Genomic DNA, 22,525 nt, shown 5'->3' on the forward strand with positions numbered 1-22,525 from the left:
CAGGCCTTCAGCAAATGTGCTGGAGGAATAAATGTCCCTGAAGATGTCATGGAAAGACTAAAGGAGGGCTAGATTTCCCATGGTCCATCAAAACATAGCAGAAATTTCCATTAGAAGAGACTCAATGATAGCCCCATTATATCTGACGTAAGCACGCTGGTTCCACTATTAAGTCAAGAGTGCTAAGCTCAGGGCCCCTCAACACAGCCCAGAAACCCCACTGTGTTGCTGGTGGACTTACCCTCCTTCTCGCTTTCCACAACTATTCCAAATCTTCTCCTGTCTTGAAACCTCTGGCACCCTCCCCATCCTACTCTCAGTAGATAAAACCATGTATTAGTTATCTATTACTGTGTAACAAATTTCCCCAGAACTTAATGGCTTAAAACATGAGAAACATTGATTATCTCATAGCTTCTGTGGCTCAGGAACCCAGGTGTGGATTAGCTGGCTGCCTCTGGCTCAAGGTCTCTCACTAGGTTCCGGCCACACTGTCAGTGGTGTCCTTGGAAGGCTCAGCTGGCGCAGGACCCTCTTCCAAACTCGCTTCACGGTTGTTGGCAGTATTTTGTTCCTTGCAGGCTGTTGGCTAGAGGCCTCCCTCAGTTCCTCACCTGTGAGCCTTTCCATAATGTGGCTCACAACATGGCAGCTGGCTTTCCTCAAGTGCCCATGCATGAGAGAGGGGCCAAGACAGGGGCCACTGCCTTTCAGGTTATCTCATATCTGAAATCACATCCATTTCTCTGCCATGTTGTATTTGGTGGGAGCAAGTCACTAGGTCCAGCCCACACTCGAGGGATGACACAAGGGCACGAGCATCAGGAGACATCGCCAGGGGCTGTCTTAGAGGCTGCCTGCCACACCCCACTTCCACTCTGACAGAGAAAATAGAAGCCGTGGCACGAGGATTTTCTCATCTTCTGCTCCTTGCTCTGCCCTGTCCTCTTATCCTTTCCTCCTGGAGCCATAGAGGAGCGGCCCTCCCGCCTGTGGTTTAGTTCCCATTTGGATCCCTCTTCTCAGGATGCTTCCATCATTGACTATCCCTCCCTCATTACAGTCAGTCTCTCGATTCAACTGGATCTTTCCCATCAGCTTCCCAGTGAACTCGTGACTCTTCTCACAGAAACAAACCAACAAAACCACAAACCGAACCAATCTGAAACCTCACTCATCCTCTCTTTCCAACACGTATCTCTCTATTTCTCGCCTTTATTATTTTTTTCTTAAAAATTGGCACCTAAGCTAACATCTGTGGCCAATCTTTCTTCTCCTCCTCCTTCCTCTCCTCCTCCTCCCTCACGCCCTCCTCCTCCTCCTCCTCCTCCCTCTCCTCCTCCTCCCTCACGCCCTCCTCCTCCTCCTCCTTCCCCCACAGCCCCCCCCAGTACGCAGTCGTATATTCTAGCTGTAGATCCTTCTGGCTGTGCCGTGTGGGGGACGCTGCCTCAGCATGGCTTGATGAGCAGTGCCATGTCCACGCTCAGGATCCAAACCAGCAAAACCCTGGGCCACCTAAGCAGAGCACGTGAACTTAACCACTCGGCCATGGGGCCGGCCCTGTCTCTCCTTTATTTAATAGTCCAAATGCCCTCCCCCTCCCCCAAAAAGCTGCATGTCGTCACTTTTCAATCCACTCCAAGGTAGCTTTCGGCAGGCTTACTTGACGAGCGGAGTTCTCGCCGGTATCACCAATGACTTCATGAGTTCTGGTGCACGTTTTAGTCCTGTGCTCTCTTCCTTTGAAGCACTGGTGACCACGGCATCCTTTCTGCAGCACGCTCTCCCCGTGCCCTTTAAGACAATGCTCTCCTGGTTCGGTTCTTGCTTCCCTGGCCTCCGCTTCTCCAGCTCTTGCACAGGAACATGCCCTACTCCTCACCCTTCTGATGTGGGCGCTCCTCGGGGCTCAGGCCTGGGACTTCCCTCTCACCCTGCATTTTTCTCCTCTTGATGATCTTTCCATGTCCTGGCTTCCGGGGCCACCTGATACCAATGACCCATAAACTGATGGCTCCAGCGCAGACTTGTGGACGTGCCGGCCCATTTGACACGTCTTCCTTGATGTCTCAAAGGCAGTTCAAGCTCAAGATGTCCAAAACCAAACTCAGTTTTGTCTTCCACCAAACCTGTTCCTTTCTCAGTGTTCTCTGGTGTGTCAGTTTCCCATGGCTGTTGTAACAAGTTCCCACAAACTCAGTGGCTTAAAACTACAGAAATGTGTTCTCTCACAGTTCTGGAGACGCGACTCTGACATGAAGCCTCCCTCGGAAGGTCGGTCCCGGGGAGAGTCCCTCCTTGCCTCTCCCGGCTTCTGGTGGCTCCAGGTGTTCTTAGCTTGTGACGGCGTAACTTCAGTCTCTGCCTCTGTCTCCACACGGCCTTCTCCTCTTCTCCTTATGTGCCTCAGATCTCCGTCTGCCTTTATCTTAGAAGGACCTGGAAAAATCCAGACGATCTCATGAAATCCTAACTTAGTTACATCTGCAAAGAAATTTGTATCCAAATAAAGTCACATTTACAGGTTCTGAGGTTCTGAGACATGGCCATCTGAGGAGACCGTAACTCAGCCCACCACATCTAGCTCAGTGCATGGCACCTTCATGCAGCCTGTTGTTCAAGCCGGAAGCCTCATGACTACCCTGTGCCATCTTTTCGCTTGTTCCCAGTGCCCGACACATCCATAAGCCACTTTACTTCCTCTGCATCTCTGGTATCTGTCCACTTCTCCCTCTTTACCACAACCTAATCTAAGTGGTCATCACCTCTCACCTGCAGTCCCATAGCGGCCTTCTGCCTGTTGGCACCTGTGCCCTACCATCCGTTCCCCACACTGTGGACCTGTTCCAAAATGCAAACCTGATCGTGCTGCCCCCCCCTCCTCATCGCCCACCTCGCCACTGCTCCTGGGCAATGGACCAATAACAATGGCACAGTCTATGTTAAAAGTCAACATGACAGATGAGGACAAACTTTAAACTGTGAATCCTTTAAGAAGATGGTACAGCACACGCAAAGAAACATTTTGTAAAACAATGAAGAGGAGTCAAGTCACTCCAGACATGGATGGCTTTGAACTTGTCCTGTTCTACACCCAACGATTTATTACACTGTGACCTTACTGGGCCCCTTCCTTAGTCTGTAAGAAAACAAAGTCGATAGACACCGGTGTGCTAAAAAGCATCTGCCCCGCTTCAGCATGCATCGTGGAGTAAACCCTGAGACGGCTGGGTCCCTCCGAGTGTTCCTGAGCAGCATTTACACTCACCGTGTCTGCTTTCTCCAAGCTCCTCTTTCCTTATCATTCCTCTGCCGTAACACCCGAATGTGAGCTGTCCAAATGGTTTCACAATGAAGCGCCTCTAGGTTACCAACTTTTATATTCTTGTCACTACAAAGCAGTCTACTCCAATTTGTGTTCTAATGGTAGCTTAATGGAGACCTTATAGGCCCAAAAGACGCCAATCTCTAGCGGAAAAAATATGACGTTCACCAATCAATCAGGAACCACCTGCTGGGGATCCACGATGCACTCAGTACTGTGCTCATTCCACTCTGGCAAGGGTTTTGGCCCCAAAACAGGGAGATGGAGAGCAAGGTGATTTTACACAATTGAAATATTCCCTTTACAATTTCTGTGTCTTCAGGATAGGCTTGACTGTGCTGTAGAAACAAACAGCCCTAAAATCTCAGTGGCTTAAAGCGATGAAGGCTTGTTTCCCACTCTTGCTTCATACCCAGCAGGTTGACTGGGGCTTTCCGTCAGGCTGTCCCCCTTCCTAGACCAGTTGATGGAGCAGCCTGTCCCTGTCAGGGGTGTTTCTGGTCGCTATGGCAGAGGAAGAGATGGCTTTTGGGGGTCTTGCATGGGTAATTAAATGCCCTGACCTGGAAGTGATACAGGTCTCTTCTGCTCAATACTCACTGGCCAGAATAGCATTATGGCCCCACTCAACCACCAGGGGCTTCACAGTGCCCCCTATGGTGTGCCTGGAAAGGGAGAGAAGTGGAAATCCTGGCAAACCACACGAAAGATTATCACAGTCTCTCTTTCTTGTCGCTAAATATTTAGCTCACCCTTCTTCTCAACAAGCAATATATACTTACACACCTCCCCCCAGGGGAAATAACCCCAAAGTTCCATCCAATCATGGCATCTGGTGTAAAGGACCTATGAATGATGCACAGGAATCTCTAAATTGGGTCAAAGGAGGCACTGTCTCCATCCAGAGAGTTAAGAACTAAACACCAGGTTATCTACCCACTTCCAAAGTTATTGCCCTCCTCCCAATGTACAAAAATGGAGTAGTCATAGTGTTACAGCCTCTCAGTTGGTTACAGGCCCTGATATTGGTTCCCCTACATTGAACGCAGCAGATATGGGGTGAAAACCAAAAGCACTCACCCCCGTTCCCTGCTCCTTCAGTTACAATCGTGTGTAAATATCTGTCTCTTTAACCTTTGATCCCTGAGCTTTACAACCAAACGGAAGTTACAAGTTGTTCAAGCCCAGGTGGCCTCACACTCACACGAAAACTATGGCTCATCGCAGGTCCTTAAAGTTTATTACAGGCAAACGTGTCCAGAGAACATGAAGAAACCCAAGCTTCACAGGCCCAAATCCTCGGCTTCCTGGCGCCAGAGTCCACCACGGAGACAGACAGCCAAGGACACGGCCTGCGGAATCCCTTATCTCCCTGAGGGCTGCAGGCAGCCAAAGGCTGATGGGAAAACGCCGACCAGACCAGCGAGGTTACAGGCTTACCCCTCCCCACATCCCTTGCAAACCTTTAGAACCCTTCACCCCTTGCTTGAGAGAGAGCTAGCACTTCTTAAGGCACTAGCCATTGCTTCGCTCCCTCTGCCTGGCAAAGACAGTAAAGTTGTTTTTTCTCTTCACCCAAGACTCTGGTCTCATTATTTGGATTGGCACTGGGATTAGAGACTGAACTCTCAGTTACAATAGGCTAACCACAGCCAACAAAGCCTTCAGCGAGGGGAAGAAGGGAAAGCTCCCAGACACTCAACCACTTCCCCTTCTCTGGTGTATTTTTTGCACTTAGTGTTTACATAGCGTCATTTCTCTGCCAGGAATCCATGTAAGTGCTGTATCAATTGAGTTACTGCTCACTAAAAGCCTATGAGAAAGTATGATTATAACCCCATTTTCAGGTGAGAAAATTCAAGCAATTCATTTGTTCAAGGTCACCCAACTAGTACACGCTGGAGCTGGGGTTCTAACTCAAACACCTGGCTCCAGAGTCTGCTCCTAACCATTAGGCTATGCTGCCTTTGCAGAATATCTTCATCTTTAGAGATTCATTTACAGGTAAAATTCTCAGTTAAACTTGCAACCTAAAAGTGGGGTAATGCTTATTATGAGTCGTACGTTTTAGTCTTGGAGGGAACAGATTTGGTATTGGAATTGCCCGTGCCTGCTGCTCCTTCATGCTGCTGTTTTCACCCAGGACGAGCTGGCCGGACGTTCGCACCTCTCATAGGTGGGTCTCACTGTGAGATGGAGCGCACATGGAGCTCTCCCTGCTCTGTTGGTGGAGCTTCTGGATCCAAAGCAGGAGGTATTTTTTAAGACTGCCCTGATTGCTGGCTGTGGATGCGTGAACCCAGTGCCACCTGAGTCCATGTTCTCCTCCAAGGGAAGGAAGCCCAGGAGAAGATGGAGCCAGCGTGCAGAGGCAGAGGTGCGTGAGAGAACCTTAGCAGGCTTCACATCCCAGGTTCCAGTCCTTCCTGGGGATCCTCGCAGGGTGGTAGGCCCTTTCCTTCTTTTCTTGAACAGTTTGTTCAAACTGGAATTTTGTCCCTTGGTAGATTTACCATAATTTATTTGACCAATCTCCTACTGATGCCTTTGAACTTTTCTAATGCTTTTGTTAATGCAAATAATGCTTGAAAAACTTTCTTGTTCTTTGAGCCTGATTGAGTATGTCAAGAGGATGATCCTAAAAGTAGAATTGCTCTCTACTTTTGAAAAGTTATTGATGCTGTTAAAATGTATCAATACTTTATTTATTAGTTTTTTTAGGAAGATTAGCCCTGAGCTAACTGCTGCTAATCCTCCTCTTTTCGCTAAGGAAGACTGGCCCTGAGCTCACATCCATGCCCATCTTCCTCTACTTTATATATGGGGCACCTACCACAGCATGGCATGCCAAGTGGTGCCATGTCCGCACCTGGGATCCGAACCGACAAACCCCGGCCTGCCAAAGCGGAACGTGTGAACTTAAGCGCTGCGCCACTGGGCCGGCCTCCTGCATCAATACTTTTAAAAATGTACAGATATTGTTAACCCTAATGCAGAGTGCCAATGCGCAAACTCTTCAGTAGTAAACGAGGAGCCCAATTCCTCATGTCCTCACCAGCACTTGCTATAATCAGTCTTTTTATTTCTTGACAATTGGTTACAAATAAGTAATCTCTTTGCTTTAATTTGAATTTCTCTAACTTGTACAATTAAACATCCTTTCATATTTATTGATCATTTGTCACTGCTTTTTACATTCAATTTTTTTTATTTATCTGAGATTTATTTAGATGTAAGGAATAAGGTGAGGGTCCAGCTTATTTTTCTAAACACATAGTGGCTTTTTGACACTACACTGCTCTGAAAATCTACCTTTATCACAAAATTAATTTCCTTATATACTGGGGTCCACTTATGAACTTTCCTGTCTATACTATTGATTTGTCCCTCTGGTCTTACTGATTCTTATGATAAATGAAAATGGAATAAAATAATCTATCATGTGAAACAGATTCTAAAATGGGTGCAAAAATGAAATCCAGCTCTATGCTGTTTACACGAGACATACCTGAAACAAAAGAATACCACAGATTTCAAAATTAAAGGACACACAAAAATATACTGTACAAAGCAGATGCAAACCAAAGAAAGCATGGGTAGCAATATTATCATCAAATATAGAAATCATGGGCAAAAAGCATTAAATGAGTCAGAGGATCATTTTATAATAATAAAGGTTACAGTCCACAGTGAAGATAAACATTATGTACTTTTATGCACCAAATAACACAGCATTGGGAATGTATGAAAAATAACTATAGGGAATACACGGAGAGAGAGACGAGCACAGAAGTAGAGTGAGACATACCACTCTCAAAACCTGTCAGGCTGGGGCTGGCCCGGTAGTGGAGTGGTTAAGTTCGTGCACTCCTCTTCAGTGGCCCAGGTTTCTCAGGTTAAAGATCCTGGGCACGGACCTATGCACCACTCATGAAGCCATGCTGTGGTGGTGTCCCACTTACAAAATAGAGGAAGATGGGCACAGATGTTAGCTCAGGGACAATCTTCCTCAAGCAAAAAGAGAAAGATTGGTAACAGATGTTAGCTCAGGGCCAATCTTCCTCACCAAAAAAAAAAAAAAAAAACCCACAAAAACCTGTCAGGTCAACTACATATATCTATGAAGATAAAGAAGTGATTTAGTAATAATATTTATACATACATAGAATGAATTTTTTAAGTTTGTGATTATCTAAAATTAGAGGTTGGTCTGAAAAGGTCAAAATATATTTATTAGCTTTAAAATTAAAATATTATCTCTTGGTTCCCTGCTATGGTACGAATGTTTGTGCCCTCCAAAATTCATATGTTGTAATCCTAACCCCCAAAGGTGACGGTGTTAGTAGATGAGACGTTTGGGAGGTGATCAGGTCATGAAGGCGGAGCCCTCAGGATTCCTAGAAGGAGATCCCTCAGAGCTTCCTAGCCTCTTCCCCCATGTGAGTACACAGCAAGAAGTCTGCAACTCGGAAGAGACCTTCACCCAACCACGCTGGCACCCTCATCTCAGACTTCCAGCCTCCAGAACTGTGAGCAATAAATGTCTATTGTTTATAAGCCACCCAGTTTGTGGTATTCTGTTAGAGCAGCCCAAACAGATTAAGACATTCCTCTCATAGAAAGAATGAAGAGCCAAGATTCTTTCCATCCTCTCTTCTTCCATCACTCCTGCTGCCACTGGCGTGATTTTTGTGACCCCTTACATTTCTTGCATAAGCTGCCTAATGTAAAAATAATAACATTTTAATAAGTAAATGCTGATTTATGGCCACAATTGCTGGTCATTTTAACCTAATAATTTTGTTTACTTAGATTCAAGGCTCACCACAAACTTTATTCTTCATATTCATAAGTTCTTTATTTTGATTCTTCTTTTAATGTGTGTTCCATCAACTAATGCATATCACTTAAGAAGCATTTGTGAGTTCCTAGCTCAAAGGCTTTCTTCCACCATACTCTGCAAATAATTGTTCCATTGTCTTTTGGCATCTTGAGTTTTGGAGGAAAGTCTGAAGCCAACGTGAAATTTCCCATGATAAGCAGACCTTATCCTGCCCTGATGCTTGTAGAATTTGCATGCATCCTGATGGCTTTGTACCAATTTGTCTTGTTACAGTAAGAGAATCCTTTTAGTGTACAAATTACAGGCACCCTTCTATTTTATCTGGAAATTTGATTTTGTTTCATGTGTTCTGTTCTTTTCAGGAAAATCCACTCTGTGTTGCATCATTACTGTCGGCTTCCATATCCATCATCCAATCACATTTCTCCTCCACCTTTGCCTCTTGCACTTGATGGGTTCTCCCCTCAGACCTCATCTCCATGGCAACTGTACAGAATTGATTCCAAGGTACTTCTGAGGTGGTTTTCATTTTATAAAGCTTTTCCCCTCAACTCAATCTCCAGGAGGCACTTTCCCCCTCCTTCTGTTGTTTAGTGCTCTTGTCTTTGACCTCTTGCCCCTCCTGTTTGAACTCTTGCTTCATTGGCTTGCTTTAATTTCTTTGATGGTTTGGAGAAGTTTTCTCTAAATGTTTCTCAATTGCGTGATCTAATTCTTGTTCAAGAATGTATTTTTAATCGGCTCTGCCTGCCCCCATTTTTGTAATATCTAGGCCTAAGTCCCACGTTGGTTCCTTTCCGGTCATCATTTCATGGGAGTGGCTCTATCTCAGCCTGCCTGAGAATTGCCTGATGCCATCACCCTTCTTTCCTGATAATCTGGGCATCGTTTGAATTCTTCCTTTAGAAAGAGAGGTGAAGAACCAGTTATTGACTGTTTATAATGAAATATCTGCTCACTCCTTCAGCTGCTGGAGAATGGGTGAGAGGAGCGAGAAGTGAGCTGGAGTAAGTCTGCCTTGACTTGGGGATGTTGCCTGCAAAGCTTTTGCACAGTTCTCTTCTGCTATTTCAGGCATTTCTCTCTTTAGGGAAGCAAAGCGACATGGCAGCAGACCCCAGATCAAGGTAAAGCCCTACAGCTCTGGACTGCTTGTCTGTTGTGACCTTACAAACCACCCCAATACCTAACAGCAGAGAGCAGCAATTTATTATTCTATCCTACAGTGCTGTGGGTTGACCGGGCTCTGCTGTTCTCAAGGCTCATGCTGTTGCATGCCGATGGCCCCTAGTGCTGGAATCATCTGAGGGCTTCTTCATTCACACGTCTGGCACCTGGGCCAGCTAGAATGGCTGGAGCCAGTGGGACATCTCTCTCTCCATGTGGCCTCTCCAAATGGCTAACTTGGGCTTTCTCACAGTGTGGTGGGCTGAGTGTAGCTGGACTTCTTACACGGCAACCAGCTACCCCTATGCAAGAGTTCTAAAAAGCACAAGTTGGCCTTTAGACAGAGCAACCAGAGAGCTCCTGTCCTTGGCATGCCTGTGACCCAAATCGGGGTGGCAGAGATTGGAGGAATAGACAGCTGACTCCGGGGACAGAACCACTCTCGCTCTGTCTTAGGGTTGCAAAAAAGGAGTGGGGTGCTCTGAGCACGTGGGTCAAGGTAAACCTGTGTTTCTCAAACTTTGAAGTGCACGGAAACCAGTTAGTGGATTTTGATAAATGCGTAGTGTTCTGTATCCACCGCTACCATTACAGTGTCGTACGGAAGAGTTCACTGTCCTAGAAAATCCCTTGTGCTTCACCTGCTCAAACCGCTACTCAAACCCCTGGAAATCACTGATCTCTTTACCATTTTTATAGTTTTACCTTTTTCAGAAGTTATATAACTGGGATCATACAGTACACAGCCTTCTCAGACTATCTTCTTTCATTTAGCAATATGCATTTAAGATTCATCCATATCTTTGTGTGGCTTTATATTACATTCCTTTTTATTGATGAATAGAAAGTATTCCATTTGGGTTGCTTCCAGTTTGGGGAGATTGTGATTACAACTGCTATAAATATTAGTATGCAAGTTTTGTGTGGACATAAGTTTTCAAATCAGTTGGGTGAATACCTAGGAGCATGATTGCTGGGTCATATGGTAAGACTGTTTATCTTCGTAAGAAACCATCAAGCAGTCTTCCAAAATGGTTGAACCATTTTGCATTCCCACCAGCAATGAATAAGAGTTCCTCTTGCTCTGCATCCTTGCCAACAATTGGCATTATCAGTTTTTTGCATTTCAGCCATTCTAATAAGTGTATTCTGGTATTTTATTGTTGTTTTAACTTCCATTTCCCTAATGACAAATGATGTTGAGTATCTTTTCTTATGTTTATTTGCATCTCTAAATCTTGTTTGATGAAGTTTTTGCTCAGATCTTTTGTCCATTTTTTAATTTGGTTGTTTGTTTTCTTATCATTGAATTTTAAAAATTCTTTGTATATTTTGGATGCGAGTCCTTTATCAGATATGTGTTAATAATATTTTCTCCCACACTGTGGCTTGCCTTTTCATTTTCTTAACAGAGTCTTACAGAGAGAAGAAGTTTTTAATTTTAGTAAATTCCAGCTTATCAATTTTTTCATTCATAGATTGTGCCTTTAGTGTTGTTCCTAAAAACTTATCATCAAACTCTAGGCCAAGAGGATTTTCCTCTATGTTTTCTTCTAGACATTCTGTAACTTTGTGTTTTATATTTAGGCCTCTGAGCCATTTGAGTTAATATGTGTGAAAGGTATAAGGTCTATATCTAGGTTCATTGTTGTGCATATGGATGTCCAAATATTCCAGCAATATTTGTTGAAAAGATTATCCTTTCTCCGTTGAGTTGCCTTTGTGTCTTTGTCAAAAATTAGTTGACTAAATCTGTGAGTCCATTTCCAGGCTCTCTTTAGATTGATCCATGTGTGTATTCTTTTGCCAGTACTACGCTGTCTTGATTACTGTGGCACTATAGAAAGTCTTGGAGTTGGGTGGTGTGAGTCATCCCACTTTTTCCCTCTTCAGTATTGTGTTGGCTATAAGTCTTTTGCCTTTCCAAATAATCTTGAGAATCAGTTTGTTCATATCTACTGCTATGGACTTAATGTTTGTGTCCCCTCAAAGTTCATATATTGAAGCCTTCATCCCCAGTGTGATGATATTTGGGAGCTGGGCCTTTGGGAGGTAATTAGATCATGAAAATAGAGTCCTCATGAATGGGAGTAGTGCCCTTATAAGAAGATACATAAGAGAGATGATCTTTCTCTCCACCATATGAGGACACAGCAAGAAGGCAGTCATCTGCAAACCAGGAAAAAAGCACTCATCAAGAACTAAGTCAGCCAGCTTCTTGGTCTTGGACCTCCCAGCCTTCAGAACTGTGAGAGATAAAAGCCTGCTGTTTAAGCCATTCAGTTTATGGTATTTTGTTATACCAGCCCAAGATGACTAAGACATCTACAAATAGCTTACTGAGATTTTGATTGGGATTGCATTGAATCTATAGATCAAGTTAGGAAAAAATGAGATCTTGATAATATTGAGTCTTCTGATCCATGAACATAGACTATCTCTCCATTTATTTACATCTTCTTTGATGTCTTTCATCAGTGTTTTGTAGTTTTCCAAGTGTTATCCTGTATATATTATCTAAGTATTTCTTTCTTATTCTTGGTGCTATTATAAATGGTATTTTTTATTTCAAATTTAATCTGTTCATTAATGGTATGTAGGAAAGCAACTGCATTTTTTATCTTAACCTTGTATCTTGCAATTTTGCAATATTCACTTATTAGTTCCAGGAAGTTTGGTTTTGCATTGTTTTTTGTAAATTCTGTGGGATTTTCTACATAGACAATCATATCATCTGTGAATAAATGTAATCTTATATCTTCCTTTCCAATCTCTATACTTTCTCTCTCTTTTTTTTTTTTTTGGTCCGATTGCACCAGCTAGGACTTCCAATATGATGTTGAATAGGAGTGGTGAAAGAGGACATCCTTGCCTTTTTCCCAGTTTTAGGGGAAAGTGTCCATTCTCTCCAGTATCATAAATATCATATTATCTATAGGTTTTGTGTAGACGTGTTTCATCAAGTTGAGGAAGTTTCCCTCTATTCCTAGTTTGCTGAGAATTTTTATCATGAACGGGTGTTACAGTTTGTCAAATGATTTTTCTCCCTCAATTGATATGATCATATGTTTTTTTTTTTCCTTAGACTATTGATATGGTAGATGACTGATTTACTTTCAAATGTTGAACCAGTCTTGTATACCTGAATAAATCCCACTTGGTTGTGGTGTACAATTCTTTTTATTTACTATTGGATTTGATTTACTAATTTGTGTGTGTGCATGTGTGTCTGAGGAAGACTGGCCCTGAGCAAACATCTCTTGCCAACCTTTCCCTTTTTGCTTGAGGAAGATTGCTGCTGAGCTAACATCTGTGCCAATCCTCCTCTATTTTATGTGGGATGCCACAACAGCATTGCTTGATGAGCAGTGCTAGGTCCGTGCCCAGGATCCAAACCTGTGAATTCCGGGCCACCGAAGCAGAGCACACAAGCTTAACCACTACACGGCCAGGCCAGCCCCTTGATTTGCTGATATTGTGGTGAGGATTTTTGCATCTATGAGCATGAGAGATGTTGACCTGTAGTTTTCCTGTTTTGTGATGTCTCATCTGGTTTTGCTATTAAGTTAATGTCGGCCTCATAGAATGAATTATGAAGTGTGTCCTCTGCTTCTATATTCTGGAAAAGATTGTTGAAAGTTGATATTATTTCTTCTTAAACATTTGGTAGAATTCACCAGTGAAATTTTTGACCATCTGGGCTTGGTGCTTTCTGTTTTTGGAAGGTTATTAATTATTGATTTAATTTCTTTAATAAATATAGGGATGTTCAGGTTTCTCCTTATGTAAGTTTTGGTAGTTTGTATCTTTCAAGGAATTGGTCCATTTCATCTATGTTATCAGATTTGTGGGCATAGAGTTGTTCATAATATTCCTTCGCTATCCTTTTATTTTCTATGAGATCAGTAATGATGACTCCTTCTTTCATTTTTTATATTGATAATTCGTGTCTTCTCACCTTTTTTCCTAGGTTAGCCTGGCTAGAGGTTAATCAGTTTTATTGATCTTTTCAAAGAATCAGCATTGGATTTCAGTGCTATTCTCCATTACTTTCTTGTTTTCACTTTCATTGATTTCTGCTCTAACTTTTACTCTTTCTTTTCTTCTTATTGCTTTAGGCCTAAATTACTCTTCTGTCTCTAGTTTTCTTGGAAGCTTAGGTTTTAGACAATTTTAGACAAATTTCAGACAAATTTCCAATATATGCATTTACTGGTATAAATTTCCCTCTAAGCAGTACTTTCACTGCATCCCACAAATTTTGAAGTTTATTTTCATTTTCATTTATTTGACAATATCTTTAAATTTCTCTTGAGACTTCTTCTTTAACCCACGGGTTATTTTGAAGTGTTGCCAGGGACGGAGCTGTGGCGCCACACAGACTCAGCCAGAGCCATTGCTCAGCCATTTGCTTGCTCCATGAGCCCAGTGTCCTCACCGTGAACGGGGAAGCCAAGGACCCCTATTCTCAGGAGGCCGTCATGAGAATTAAATGAAGCGAAGCATCTGCGCTTCACGAAGTGCCAACACATCACAGGTTTTCAGCAATTGTTAATTCCCTCTCCCACCCACCACTTCTCAACTCATCTCTTGAAAATATTATTTAATAGATAGCCCCAAATGCATAAGAGAAATGTACATTAAACCTACACCGAGGTATGCCTTCTCACCTCCCACATTAGCAAATATGTAAACCCTATGTGACAGAGATGGCTTTATGGGATGGAATATTCAATAATAGTATTGGGACAGTCTGTATAGAAAAAGATAAAATTGGGCAATGGATAAAATTCCTCACGAGTTACAAAGGTTTCAATCTTAAAGGAAAAACCTTAAAAATGCCTAGAAGACAACATGAGATAACGTATGACCCTGAGTAGACAAGAAATTCTTTAACAAGATACAGAAAGCACCAACTGTAAAAGAAAATACTGACAAATGCGTACACTAGAATTTACACTTCTGTTCATCCAAAGCCATCATGCAGGTTATGTGAGATGTTAACAGCCGGGAAGCCGGGGAAGGGCACACAGGACCTTGCTGTACCATGCTGAAACTCTTCCACAAGTCTCAAATTATCTCAGAATAAAAAGTTTAAAACAAACTAGAGAGAAAACGAAGAGATAAGCCACACACATCGGAGACAGTATTTGTAACACACGTAACCAACCAAAGAGTAAAGAACTGCTACAAGTCAGTAAGAAAAAAGCACCGATAACCCAATAGAAGAAAAGCACATACACAAAATACTAAAATAAAAAAGCACATGAATTGTCTTTTCACACAAGAATGGCCCATAATCATAAAAATGCTGCTCAACCTCCTTAGACATCAGGGAAATGCAACTGGAGACCCCAGAGAATGTGTTGTATGTGATCTGCCTTAAAATACTTCCACAGATATACTCAGCTGAGGGATGGGGAAATGGGACCAGTTATACTGTTCTCTACTTATACACCTGAAAATATCCATAACAGAGAGTTTTAGAAGACCCCACAGTGAGGTACTGTATTAGCTTGCTCGGGGCCGCCATAACAAAGGACCCACAGGCTGGGGCGCTTACACAACATTCATTTCCTCACAGTTGGAGGCTAGAAGTCCAAAGTCAAGGTGTCAGCAGGGTTGGTTTCTCCTGACGCTTCCCTCCTTGGCGTGCAGGTGGCCATCTTCTTCCTTCGTCTTCAGATCGTCTTTTTGCTACTCGTGACTGCGTCCTAATTTCCCCTTCAATAAGCACACCAGTCATATTGGGATAGAGTCCACGCTACCTACCTCATTTTAACGTAATTACCTCTTTAAAGACCTTATCTCCAATACAGTCACATTCTGAAGTTCTGGGGCTTGGGATTCCAACATATGAACCTGGGGGGAAGGCAATTCAGTCCATGACAGGTACAATTTTCCACCCAATTGATTGGCCAAAATTAAGATGCCTCACACAAGCAGATGAGCACGTGGACCAGCAGGAATTTGCCTCACCGCTGATCGGATTACGAGCTGCCAAAACAACTCTGGAAAAGAATGAAGCAATTTTGTACAATTGAGCACACGCATATTCTGTGACCCAGCAATTCCCCACTCTTATGCATCTATAGGAAACCTTGCATATATGCCCCAAGAGACACATGGAAGATTATTCCTAGAAAAAGTGATTTATAATGCCAAAAGGGAAAAAAAGGTGGTAACCCAAAAGACAGGAGATGGGATATATGGTAACAACACATGATTTGCAAATGAAGAGGTAACACCCGGAGAGAAGTTCTCAGTTATTATGTATATGATGCTTATTATGCATATGGTAGCAAAAATTATCTTCTAATAATAAGAGATTAGTTAAATAAGCAATGTTACATACATGCAACAAAATGTCATGCAACCATTAAGAATCTTGTTCTCAAAGACTACTTTAGGATCTTGACAAATATATCATTTAATTGGAAAAAAATTTCAGAACAACGCAAAGAGACTAGATCAAGATAGTGCGTCCAGCCTCCCCTAACTGCAAGTGCCTGAGTATGGCATGCACACATACTCACACATATACGTGAGTGTGTGTTTTTAATCTATCAACAATGCTGAAAAAAAGAAGAGGTGTCGTCAATGAACCAGCAATTCTGAGGAATCCTTGAAATTCAGAAGACAGATGCGCCCGAATTGGAGGAGAACTCACCAGCCCAAAACATGCACAGGAGTGGACTTCTCTGGAAAGTGGGAGCACTGGGATGCTGGGACAGGAGGGGCTCCATGCTCCAGGAGGTGTCCACCCAGGTTGACACTGAAACAGTGACCCCAAGCAGGTCCACCCAGTCTGCTCCCCAGGCCATGGCAAGCAGTGGGCAGGAGCAAGGAGCATGAGTTCCTGGGAATGCACAGAGCAAGAATGGGCTGTATGAAAAAGAACATGCAAAAATGTCAGAAATGAAGGGCTAGGAAAAGTAACAGGATGGACAGCGCTGAGGAGCCACTGAGCGAGCCCCGTGTGGATCTGGACGCACGCAGAGACTGGAGGCAGAGAGCCTGAGAGAGATCCAGGAGTTTCGACAGCAATTCAGCTGAAGACCCGGGAGGAAAAGGGAGGAAAGAAGAAAAAATGAAGGAAGAGTAACCATAGCTCAAGAGACCTGAATCCCCTGGTCGAGTACCCTCAGAGCATCATCCTTTTCACAGGAGACCTACTGAGCACAACGTGTGAAACTCAGGACGCCAGAGAGAGAGAGAGAAAGAACTCTTAGAAGCTTCCAAAGAAATATTTCCTGCGAGGAGCGAGAATCAGTAAGCTTCTCAATGACAACCCCAAACACAGCAGGGCAACTTCTGCAAGGTCTGGAGGGGCAATTATTCTGCACCTAGAATACCATTCCCAGCCTCATTATCTTTCAAAATTAAGGGGCAGGTGACAAACACAGACTTTGAGGAGTCGAGAAAGGTACCACATTAGTGAAGAAAGATACAAATGCATGTATAGTCAAGTTTCAATTAACAGACTAACGTTCCCTGTGACCTTAACAGGAGAGGAATGAGGAAGTAAAAGATGCCAGGGGTCTTGCCTTGTGGGAGGGGACAACATGGATACTGGTGAACTCTAAATCTTCGTCGAATTTAGTCATTCTACTAGATCATTGATCCCAAGGAAACCCGGATCATCACTTATGTGGGAAGCCCCACCCCACAGGTGGGCGGTTGCTTCCTCAGTCTGGAGGGCAACGTGGAGAAGACGTGAAGCAGTCTGTTGAAAGAGACGGTCACACCACTGAAAACCTGAAATGTTACAGAGTTCAGCACCTGGCGCAAAACCTTCTTAAAATTAAACCAAAAATATGCATGTTCCCATGCCGAGTCAGGCGAGTTCTGTTGCATTGGGATTTACTCACAGCATTATCTGTCATGCCTTCTGTTTCCAGGCACGTTCATGCTATAAATCTCAAACTGAGCATGGAGCAAAACCCAGCCTGTCCCACCTGGGCCACCTCCAATACGGCGTACAGAAACACCCAGGTGACCGCGGAAAGCCTGCTACAAGTCTTTCTCCTAATACATAGTGACACAGGGCTGTTTTCTTCTTCCCAAATCATGGTTGAAAAACATTGGGGCCGGCTCCGTGGCCGAGTGGTTAAGTTCGTGCGCTCCGCTGCGGCGGCCCAGGGTTCAGATCCTGGGCACGGACATGGCACCACTCATCAGGCCACGTTGAGGCGGCCTCCCACATCCTACAACTAGAAGGACATGCAACTAAGATATACAACTGTGTACGGGGCCCGGGGGGGGGGGGGGGGCCGGGGTTGGGAAGATAAAGCAGAAAAAAAAAACGATTGGCAACAGTCGTTAGCCCAGGTGCCAATCTTTAAAAAGAAAAAATATTATAAATTTTTTTAAAAACATTTGACAATAAAACCTGATAATTTGCTGCACATAGAATTCCTGGGCCTGATGTACCATAAAACCTTACCACAACCATAAGAGTAGCACAGGAAAAGGTAGTGTGATGGTTAATTTTATGTGTCAACTTTGAATTCCAAGTTTATAAAATGATTTATAGCTTTATAATCACCAGATAGGTGAAACAACACTCTTAGGATGAAAAACTGACCTGATAGGATTTGAAAATTAAGTCCTTTTCTTTTGGTCAACATTCCAACATGGTACAGGAAATGGAAAATATCTCAATTGTGCAGTTTTGGGGGGAGCGAGGAGTAGAATTCACTGAAGTTCTCAGTCTTTATATAAGACGGACACAAATTGGCTCTATAGAGTTTTAGCTGAATAACTAACATAGAATTCCGTTTCTTATATGTAACAAGATTGAAAAAGATAAGCAAGTCAGGCCTGTGACCATTTTACCCCCAAATACAATTTCTTCATTATAAGAACCAAACAGAAAAGAAGTTCCTTAATAAAAGCACTGAACTGCCACAAAGTCTAATAGACTATTAGAGCCTAGATGAAGACGGAAAATTGCCTAATAAAAATTGCAATTTGCATAGATTTGCCCCATAATTACAAAACTTATTAAGCTCCATTTTCCAGATAGTGTAATGGGTTCACCTTTCATTTAATGCGATCTGTGATCACTGACTACTGCAGGCAGCACACGTTGGCAAAATCAAATCCATAATTACATTTTTGGCTCATACGTGAAAGACTGAAATATTCATTAGCTGATATATATACTATTTGTTAAAATTAAGTAGAAGGAAAAAGTCTGAAGAGGCTTTTCCTCAATCCTTTAAGTACCATTCCCAGGGCTTTTGGTCCATTGAGTCTGCAAGGTAAGGTTGTGAAGGTTACAAAGCAAGGAGGGCAAACACTCCCTTTGGGTCTATATTCATTCAGTCCCGTTCAACACGGTAGATGTTTATTAAAATCCTCCCCTGTGTGTGGCCCTGTCTGAATTAAGCAGGTAGCATAAGTGCCAAATGCGCTTCATGCTGAACCTTGTAAATAGCAACCGCCTTATGGTTTCGCGGAGACAAGTGAGGCCCCCAGCGAATTACGCCTCCCCGGGGCCATGCCCCCTTTCAAGTAACTTGGTGGCTCCTCCTATCAGATGACGGGGTCTATTTCCTCACCACGTGGGTCTAGGCTGCCTGAGAATCAGCAACCGTGAGGTCAGGCGGGAAGGAGCCGTGCAGCTTCCTCTTCCAGTTCTTGGACTGTTGCTGCTGCCATGTGAGCAAGCCAGCACCAGACCGTCGAGTGATGGGGACCAAGTAGAGTGAGACAGCCGGCTGACAGCCAGCACCAGGCCCCAGAGGCGTGAGGAGGCCACCGGACCCTCGAGCTGCTGGATAACTGGTCATGTGAGAAATCCCCCAGCCGAGCCCAGCCACCCACGGCACTGTGAGGATGAACCAGTGCTGTTTTCAAGCGTTAGGTTCAGGGGTGGCTTGACAACTGACCCGCCTCCAAACCCCCAGTTCCCAGGAGGGAGTCTCTACGGTGCTAGAAACCACGACAGCGGGTGCGACTAGCAAGAATAACCCCTCCAGACACAAACGTGCCTTTTCCTCATTTTTGTTTTTACTGGTAATTATTGCTGCTAGTTCAAATACACTATTCCTTTTCTCTCCGTAAGTTACGATAACATCTATGATTATAAAGATTTCTAGGAAAAAATAACATGTATGTGACACCTGTGGAACGAAACTTTCAGTGTGTTCGTTCGCATGGATGAAGTCTTGCAGGGTGCTCCCCGAGGACTTGGGCGTGTGTGTGTGTGTGCGCGTGTGTGTGCATTTCCAACCTGGTTGTAATCCTCTAGCCGACTCTCAACTTCAACTACACAAGCGGATCGATGGTTTGATTGGTTAACTTACAATGAGCTAAACCCACTGATACTTGTCCCAGTGCTGTCCTCTTGCAGAGCTTGGTCTAGAGCGGTGGCTCGAAGAGGAGCCCTGCACTCCGGGGCTGGGCTCCTCCCCCTCCGTGAAGTCTTCCGGGCCTCGGCTCCCGACTGCTCCTTCCCCTTCCTTCCCGCCAGACCTCTAGGCTCTGGGCACCAAAACTCCTCTCAGATCAGGTTAAAGGGGGGATCCATTTTTAAGTACCCTAAAAGCTCTCCAAACCTTGCAGACGGATCGATGAGATTGTCTGGGCCATGCTGGCCTTGCCCCGAGACTACCCTCTAATGACAGCTCTGTATGGGCAGAGGTGAACTGAGAGACTTTTTTCCATTAGACCTGCAGATGACCTCTGACCACTGGAGATAATCCCAGATGTCGTAGTGACAGCCTTGTAGGCGATTAAGCAGTTTTTTACCTAGACTAGCCATCCCACCCTAATGTTCCTTCAAGTTACTCGAAACAGCCAGTTCCTCAAATGCGCTATGAACCAGTTTCAACATCTTCATGGTCATCTCATTAATTAATGAGTTAAAGGAAATCTTTGACACTCTTCTTTTTCTTGTTGAGATACATTATTTAACCTTTTGTAAATTATGCCATTACATAAGGGGGCATGGGGGAAGGGTCTCAGAGAACCCAAGGACTAGAGGAATTGCTCAGCCTCCCCAGGAAGCCGCACCTTGGGGTCCCTCTGGGCCACATGACCTTCCCCTCTCTCTCCCTTTCTCTCTCTCTCTGTCTCTCTCTCTCCCCTATCTCTCTCTCTCTCCCTCTCTCCCTCCCCCCCTCTTTCTCTCTCTCTCTCCCCCCCGCACCCCTTGGTCCCCACGCCTGCACTCTCTTCTTACCAAGATGGCTTTCTTTCCTGGGCCTTGGGGAAAAATGGCCATCCCACAGCTCTCAAGTTTGCATATTCTCGAGTTAGAGGAATGGTCCAGACTGACCAGAGTCGCGGAGTCTTAAATGTATTTCTAGGAGAAAGACTGCACCCACACCAGTTTGGTGCCAGCATCTGCTCCTCGACCACTGGAGAGAAGAACAAGGCTGCGAAGTTTCCGCATTTGCCTTACCAAATCCATCAGTGGCGCTCCCCAGGGAGCAGCGGTGGCCGCCTCAAGAGCTCTCACTGTGTCCTGATGCCCAGGAGAGCGGGCCCTGTGCAGAGAATGGGGGACCGCAAGGAAGCTCGTGTTGTAACTGCCCTCATCTCCATGGCTACAGGCACTTTACCATTTACCAATGCTTTCTCTTTCTTTTTCTTGAATAGCATTGCCAAAACTTGTCCTTTTTGACTTTTTCCAGAGAACCATTCCTTGTATTAAAAATTCAATTCTAGGGGCCGGCCAGTGGCGCAGTGGTTAAGTTTGCACGTTCTGCTTTGGCGGCCTGGGGTTCGCCGGTTCGGATCCCGGGTACGGACATGGCACCACTTATCAAGCCATGCTGTGGCAAGCGTCCCACGTATAAAGTAGAGGAAGATGGCCACGGATGTTAGCTCAGGGCTAGTCTTCCTCACAAAACAAAACCCCAAAAATTCAACTCTAGTTCTTTTCTCTAATTTGTTCTTCTCTAATTTTGTTTCCAGTGGTTCCATTTTTACTTTTCTTGGCTTCAGTTTCTTGGCTTCCTAGCTTTGTACTGAACAGTTAGCTTGCTTATTTGCATCCTCTCTTGCCTGATGGTGAAAGTGCTCCGCTCTCCTGCTCTGCCCCTCTCGGGAGCTGTGCCACTCCATGCTTTCCAGGGTCCTAACTTCGAAGGGACCCGTGATTGCTGTGTGGTGGAAGATAATCCTTAACAGAAGGGTTACTGAAAAGGCTTATTTGTTTATCTTCCAGGCCTTGAATTTTTAAAATAAGCTTTTTGTAATTGATTGCTAGTTCTTTTACGTTTTGTCAGAAAGTGTGCGCTGTACGGCTCCTGCCGTGTGGAACTGGAGAGTTTCCTAGGTTCTGAGACAAGAAGGTGATTACACACAGGACGCAAAGTCCCACGATCTGTAAGTCAGCCTTATCACAAGGCCTCTAACTCTTTGGTTTTTCCCATTTGACCTGTCAAAGGTTGAGAGCGGTGTGTTCCAGTGTCTCACTCTGATTTCCTTATAACAGTTTATTCTTTAATTTCCTCTAGTTTTATTTTATGTGTTTCAACTTCAGTAATTTACTATGTCTGTGTGGGTGATACGAACATCTTCATCGTGACTCGTACCCTCTGTATCATTAGTCCATTGGCCCAAGTCCATATCACGTATTAACATCATAATACCAGTTTGTTTTCTTATTGCATCTGCCTGACATTCACTCATTCAAATCTTTGAGCATCTGCCATGTGCCAGGCACTATCCCTGGTGCCAGGGACAAGGGAGTGAACGGAAACAAGGTCCCTGCCCTCACGGAGCTTCTAGCAGAGGAGAGACTGAGCCAACTTACCAATGATGTCAGCCCTGTTCTCTCATGCACACACTCCCACACCTTCTTGCACACGCTCAGCTCTAATCTGTCAGAGCGCTCTGGAGGATGGATTATCAGGAAGGGAATTCGGAGGTTGAAAGTCATGGGCACTTTAAATGGACAAAAACTGCCACCTTTGCCCTCGCCACAGACGGTACAACTTTACACTCCCATCAACAGAGCAGAAATGCCCTCCCCACCCTCACAAACTCTGAATTTTTTTCTAGATTTTTGCATTTAAGCTGGTCCAATAGGTGACTGTGAGATTTGTGCTACTTTATTTATATTTCTTTGATTCACAAACTTGAGTACCCCTTACCATATATTTTTCTATTTTTAGAAGTCCTTTACACATTATGGACATTAACATTTTGCCATATGTCACTAATACACT

Source organism: Equus przewalskii, chromosome 9 (genome assembly GCF_037783145.1).
Source record: "Equus przewalskii isolate Varuska chromosome 9, EquPr2, whole genome shotgun sequence".
NCBI classification, from domain to species: domain Eukaryota; kingdom Metazoa; phylum Chordata; class Mammalia; order Perissodactyla; family Equidae; genus Equus; species Equus przewalskii.